At 40.5% G+C, this 7,437-nt stretch overlaps 1 non-coding gene across 1 annotated transcript; it reads right to left on the bottom strand.

Moving 5' to 3' along the window:
* Nucleotides 1-5,095: 5,095 nt before the first annotated feature.
* On the bottom strand, nt 5,096-5,199 carry LOC112131134 (U6 spliceosomal RNA). Its single transcript, XR_002913276.1, has one exon. It is a non-coding gene; the product is annotated as a U6 spliceosomal RNA (small nuclear RNA).
* Between the last annotated feature and the right edge of the window lie 2,238 nt (nt 5,200-7,437).

Here is a 7,437-nt window from a genome sequence, read left to right as displayed (position 1 = left end):
GATTAAAGAAAACTCAAAGTCTCTGGGAAAGCTTAGCACAGGTTTCTTTTCAAGAGTTTATTTGCCAAGGCATTCATCCTGTTTGTAACACTAAGGGCCTACATTTCAGACTCTGAGTGCTTGCACAACTAGATCTGCTCCCTCTTCTCAGCCTCAGGGTAAAATGTTACACTACTCCTTCTTTCCTCACCTCCATTCTAGTTTCATTTTTAGGTTGCTAATCTGACCTTTAGTTTTTTTTTTTTTTTTTAATGAGGCACTAAATGCAAAGAGAAAGTAGGTATTTTCCCCAGATGTTATGTTACCAAAGTGAGACAACATCATTTCTTAGATTTTCTGTAGTTAGGGACCTGAGAGCAGTTCAAAGTCCCCATTCCTCATACACATAGCAGAATATAATCTATCCTTATCTCACGGCCAATTTTTCTTGGAAAAGTTAATTTGTGGTGTTGAAAAGGGAATATTGTTTATGCTTTGTCCATGAAACTGAAGGGCTTAGAAAACACCAGACTTCTGAATATAGGATTTAATAATTATCTCCCCAAATGAGGCCTTTAGTTCCCATTTAGTTCAGAATTTAACAAATGCACTCAATTCCCTTCTCCCCCAACACCTGTAGTATTCAGGCAGAACTTCAAAGCCCTCAGCCAGGGCTATTATAAAGCAAAGCCCCGTGATAGGTGGGAGGCTGCACTAGAAACTAAGACCCCCACTCACAAGGCAACATTTCAAGGATTGCACAATCTCAAGAGTGAAGTATTTCCTGAGAATACTTTTTTAAAACATTGATTACTCTTCTATGCTGATTATATTGGCAATATATTTTAATATATAAGAAGACATTACTTTTCTACCTCCATTCCAGGAATGGTGGCTACTCCTAGTTCTCTTTTGATCTCCGTGGTAAGATGCCACATCACCTCCTCCAGGAAGCCTTACTCTACCCCCACCAGCCCTGTGCCCTCCTCTGTGCCCCTACAGCAGCCCCAGTAGACCCCACAGAGCACTTGACCCTTCACTCCCTTTCTCCTGTTTTCTTTTAACTGAGAGCCCCTGAGAGCAAAACCCACATCTTTTTCATTCAATCAATTCTGCCCTATCTTGCCTCTGGGCCTTCACTCCTAATTATCCTTCAGAGCTTTGCTTCAAGCACCTGCCTCCTGTGTGAAGCCTTTCACAACACTTTCTCATGTTCTCCTACCATGGGCTATAATCCCACAGCCATGGGGCCCACTGGATTTACTATAATCTATTTGCTAGAATGTCTCCAGGTGTGCTAATAAATGTTTAATAACTGATTTTTTGAAAGGAAAAAAGAAAACATTCCAAGTTTATAGTGATTGCCAATTTCCACTGTGTAAATATTCCCACCATGACCAATTTCAAGCTACCGACGTGAGGTCACACATTGATTTGGGTAGAAATGCCCAATAGTACAGCATTATACAGCATTTCCATCAGACTGCTACAATAGCTATAGATCACCTCAAGAGCATATATAATAAGCAATGGCAGTAAAATAATTAGGAAGTGATACATTTTGAGTGTTTCTTACCTTTGTTTGAAATATATTTTAATTGCAGGCTTATAGAATTTTATTTTTAATAAGTGTGTGTTTAACGACTGACTGGCAAAAATTTCTAAACATCTATCAACTCTCATGAGTCAGTAGCAATGGGCTCCAGCGCATCACTGTTTGTCTCTCTGACTAGACTGTGAACTTGAGAACTGGGACTGGGACTGTGCTGCTCATGGCACCTCCAACACCTAACACAGAGGAGGCACTGTGTTATGTTCATTGGAGGCAGCCAGGCATATCCATCCTTTTGTCCTCACTTTAAAAGGAGTTAAGAGAAAGTTCAGTGTGCTGTTTAACCACAAAGGCCACTTGGCAAATGCTCTAGAGGAAGCTATACCAACCTCAGCTAAGAACAAGGTCAGATCTCTGTCATATATAGTACTTTATTGCCAACTTCCTACATGTTAAGCTAGTGTGCCACTCCCTACTGAGAAACAAACAAGTTTCTGCTAAGTGTTTTATCCTTTCCTTGAGGGGTTAGCACCAGCTTTCTTCCTAAAGAAGCAAACCAAGATAGCACAGGTCTGATATTAATGCCAAATTCACACCAAATCCCATGTGGCAAAAGAGAACTCTTGCCTTTCTAAGCCTCAGACGCTGACCCAATTATTTGAAGATCCATTGGTGTTCACTGAATTCCAGCACAACAGGAAAATTTAACATTTCTCTGCGGTTTCTTATAATGGTTTTGACTACCCTAGAGCACCAGGCCAGCCACCAGCAGGATAGAATGATAGGAATAGTCACAGTGTGTTAGAGGTCAAATCCCTAAGCCTACCTCTTAACTACTGGTGGAACTCTCTAGAAATGAACTTTTCATAATCATAGCAATGGTTAACATGCCACGAGTGCTATCTACCTCTGTGCCAAGCACCGTGTTAGACCATCCTCACAGACTAATTAATGAGGCCTCACATAAAGTCCTCAAGCAGTGGCACCCTCATTTAAATTGTCAGTTTGCTGGGGCTGTTGCCAATCCAGTAAGGCCAGACTGTAGCTGGGATAAAAAGATTTCACTTCATTAAGCACCAAAATAATGCCACGGCTCTCTAAGAAATCATATTTGTGGGGAAAAGTCTCCTCTCAGTGACCATTTTTCCTTTTTGCCAATATGATGCCATATAAACTGGCAGGAGATGTGGCTTCCTCAATGAGCATGACGAAGTCACCCTGAATCGCTCCATTGAGAAGCATGGCAAAAAGTGATTCCATGGGCTTAGCTTTGCCCTTGTCTGACATCCGTTCAGAGAGTTAAAATTCGTTGGCTTTTCAGGGCAGTGGGTGACATTACCCATGGTCCTCTACAGATCTTCAATAAGTTGACATTTCAAATCATTTGAATAAATCAAAGTGACAGAGGCACCTTAAGTTGCTGAGTTGGGGAGATGATTATAGAGAGCGAAAGACACATTTTCATTTTATTGCTGATGAGCAAAATAAGTAAAATTTGAAAAGGAAGTGGGATGCTTTGTGGGAGGAACCTTCTCAAGAAGAGGACTGCAAGTGGTACCTCTGTCTTGCCAGTGATAAACTGGTGCAGAAACGTTTCCAAACTATTCATCATGTGCACCCTAAAAACCCGGTATGTAGAATCCGCACTATCCCTGAAAACAAGAGAGTCCCTGATTTGGTAAATCTTAACCCTGGAATACAAGCTTTCAGTATCACTTGGAGAAGTGAATCCAGTTTCCCTTAAGTGAAACTTGAGCCTTGGTCCCTCATAGCTATTGACCCTTATCTTCTGCAAAAGACTACTGGTGAAAACACAAGCTTAGTTGCTCTTCTATTTGTGTACAGAAATAGCCTAACTCTGCTTTCAAGCTGCTTTGTTCAAAATGTGCTAAGGATTTGTTGAGTGAATAAAAAAAGCAAGCAAGCAAGCAAACAAACAAAACTTTATTTTTTTTTCTTATTTCTCTAGAAAACCGGTAAACAAACAAACAAAACTTTAAATCAGACTGCAATTTAGGTCAAAAGTTAGAAAATATATTTGCAGTGCCTAATTCAGGAAGGAAGATCTTTTTCATGCTAATCTACTGCTAATTATAAAATAGGTGATAGCAAGCATTGTGAAGAGCTAAAAAGGAGGGGGTGGGGGGCTTTGCTACTTTATAATTTAGTCACCCTTGATTGGAAAGTGGGCGTTTTAAGATTTGACACCAAACCCCAGCGAGTCACTCTGTAGCATGAGTTTCTCTCACTTCGGACTTTCAGTTTGGACACAGAAAGAACAGGGCAAAAAGTAAAGCCAGAAGGGATGATTTTTAAAGGGCAAACTACAAATAAGGATAGGTTTCAGGCTCTGTTGCAAATAGAGGTGGAATAATGAGAATAAGCTCTGTAAGGCCTGAAGGGAAGGAAACACATGGAGGTGGTCAGCTCCGTGCCCAAAAAAATGCCCTTGAAGAAGCCTTTATGATCCTGGGTATAAGAAGAAGGTGGGGGGAGCACTAAACCATTCTAAGACGAAGTTACAACATTGACAATGTTGACTCCCTAGAACCAAGTCAGGGGAAGTATGTTTGGAGTCTAAGAAGCATAGTCATGTGTTGCATAATGATGAGGGTACATTCTGAAAAATGTGTTGTTAGGTGATTTTGTTGTGTGAACAGCACAGAGTGCACTTACACAAACATAGATGGTATAGCCTACTACACACCCGGGCTATATGGTGTGGCCTATTGCTCCTAGGCTATGAACCTGAACAGCATGTTGCTATATTGAATACTGTAGGCAATGGGAACACAATGGTAAGTATTTATGTATCAAACATATCTAAATATAGAAAAGGCACAGTAAAAATACAGTATAAAAGATTTAAAAAATTATACACCTGTATAAGGCGCTTACCACGAATGGAGCTTGCAATACTAGAAGTTGCTCTGGTTGAGTCAGTGAGTGGGTGGTGAGTAAATGTGAAGGTCTAGGACATCACTCCATGCTACTGTAGACTTTACAAACACTGTACACTTAGGCTATACTACATTTATAAAAAATATTTTTTCTTGGCCGGACATGGTGGCTCACGCCTGTAATCTCAACACTTTGGGAGGCTGAGGTGGATGGATTGCTTAAGTTCAGGAGTTTCAGACCAGCCTGGGCAACATGGCAATACCTCATCTCTACAAAAAATTTAAAAATTAGCTGTGTGTGGAGGCACACACCTGTAGTCCCAGCTACTTGAGAGGCTGAGGTGGGAGGACCACTTGAGACCAGGAGTTCAAGGCTGCAGTGAGCTATGATTGCATCATTGCACTCCAGCTTGGGTGACAGAGCAAGACTCTGTCTCAAAAAATACATATTTTTTTCTTTCTTCAATAACTAATCAACCTTAGTTTACTATAACTTTTTCACTTTATAAACTTTTAATTTTTTTACCTGTTTTACTCGTTTGTAATAACACTTAAACACATATTGTACAGCTCTACAAAAATATTTTCATCATGTATATCCTTATTCTCTAAGCTTATCTACTTTAAAACTTTTACTTTTTATTATTTTTACTTATTTTTAGTTTTTTTAGTGGAACGCATCACAATTTGTGTGTCATTCTTGCACAGGAACCATGTTACTATTCTCTGTATCATTCCAATTTTAGTACATGGGCTGCCAAAGCAGGCGCAGTTTTGAGACTTTTTTGTTAAACACTAAGACCAAACACACACATTAGCCTAGGCCTACACGGGGTCAGGATCATCAGTATCATGGTCTTCCATCTCCACATCTTGTCCCCCTCTGGAAGGTCTTTAGGGGCAGTAACATTCAGGACTGTCATCTCCTACGCTAACAATTTTTTCTTCTGGAATACTTCCTGAAGGACCTGCCTGAGCTTGTTTTACACTTAACTGTTTTTTTAATAAGTAGAAGGAGTCCGCTTGAAAATAATGATAAAAGGTACGGTATAGTAAATACCTAAACCAGTAATATAGTTGTTTATTGTCATTATCAAGTATATGTTCTATACATAGTTGTATTGCTAGTCTTTTATATGACTGGCAGAGCAATAGCTTGTTAACACTAGTATCACAAACACGAGTAATGCATTGCATTGCATTATGGTGTTAGCGCTGCAACGTTACTATGACTACAATGCCACTAGGCAATAGGAAATTTTTAATTACATTGTAATTTTATAGGACCACCACTGTACATGTGGTCCTGTGATTGAGCAAAACATCGTTATGGGGCACGTGACTGTAGCTTTTGGGCAGGTGGGTCTCAATCCTGCCTGCATATTAGAATCACCTGGAGAGCTTATAAAACTTTTGCTGTCTGGGCTGCCGTCTGAACTAATTAAATCAGAATATTTAGGTGTGAGATCCAGGAATTGGTATTTTTATTTATTTATTTTCAAAATTAGGTAATACGATTGATTGATTTACTTACTTATAGCTGTCAGTATTTTCAAAACTCCCTAGGTGATTTCAATGTGCAGTCAAGGTTGAGAACCATGAATTAAACAGCAACAAAGCAGAGTTGTAAAAAGGACTCTAATGTGTGTTTAGTTTTATGTTTCCTCGAATGGTGCTTTCTCTTATAGCTGGCATGCAATACGGGCAATTAGTGTTAGTGTTCATCTTAGTCCATTTGGACTGCTATAACAGAATTCTATAGACTGAGTGGCTTATAGACAACAGAAATTTATTTCTTCCAGTTTTGAAGCCTAGGAAGTTCAAGATCAATATGCCAACAGATTTAGTGTCTAGTGAGGGACCACTTTCTAGTTCATACATGGTGGTGTTCTCTCTGTGTTCTCACACGACAGAAGAGTCAAATGAGCTCTCTGGGGCCTCTTTTATAAGAGCACTAATTCCATGTATGAGGCCTTCACCTTCATGACCTATTCACCTCCCAAATGCCCCACATCCTAAATACCATCACATTGGAGATTACGTTTTAACATGTGAATTTGGAGAGACACAAACATTTAGTCTATAGCAGTGTTGGTAAGTCATTTTAGTATTGAGATATATGTAAGAAGAATACCTAATCAAGGGGCCAATTCTGGGGCCGGACATTGGGCAGGCAGTTGGCTGGAAAAGCTGATGCCTTTCTCAGAGATGGGTTCCTGAGAGCCTGTAGGCTTGACACTTGGTGTAGTTGGACAATCCATTGCTACCAGGTGATCAAAGTGGAGCTAAGGTATGAGAGTCAGGTAGGCAGGCAGGTAGGTAGAGAGTTGTCAGAGCAGGCAGAGTGTACCTGGGATTCAAGGTTAAGATAGGGTGGAGAGGTATACAACATGAAAGCCCCAGAGATCAGATGAGCATTGGAATGGGCTCAGGGAAGGAAGGTGCTTCGATTTGCCTATACTAGAGTCCTTTATTCAAGTGCAGGCAGTGGTCCCTCTTCCCTTGGGCAGGAGTTTTCGAATTTTACAGGAAGGGTCTGCTAAGCTATCCACTTCATGTTAGGTCCTAATTTATTTCATCTTCAGTGTTTTCTAGTCAAGAGCCAACTTCTGGTTGAGGTCAAATTTCTGTGGCACCTGAGATTCCCCTGGCTAGGAAAGCTGTGTGCTGGTATGGTGGGGTTGGGTACACCAGGCCGTTTCTTCATGGTTGAGGTCCTTGTCTACTCTGGCCCAGATGCGTTCAGGGTCTGATTGTTAAGATGGTACACAACAAAATGTTGTGTTGCAACTCTTTTGAGGACATTAATTAATTCATTCACTTACCCAAAAGCTCTTACTTAGAGGGCATGATAAATTTCAGGTGCTAAACTGTGGGTAGGGGATGGGGTGGTTCCCAGTCTTCTGGGGAAGACAAACAATTCCAATAGTGCTGAAGGAGTACACAGGACAAAAAGGACATGATAAAGGAAGAGTTTCTAGAGACGTTGAATCCTAAGGAATGAGT

The sequence above is a fragment of the Pongo abelii genome, chromosome X, assembly GCF_028885655.2.
Source record: "Pongo abelii isolate AG06213 chromosome X, NHGRI_mPonAbe1-v2.0_pri, whole genome shotgun sequence".
Classification (NCBI taxonomy): domain Eukaryota; kingdom Metazoa; phylum Chordata; class Mammalia; order Primates; family Hominidae; genus Pongo; species Pongo abelii.
This window is presented reverse-complemented; position numbering and strand designations above follow the sequence as displayed.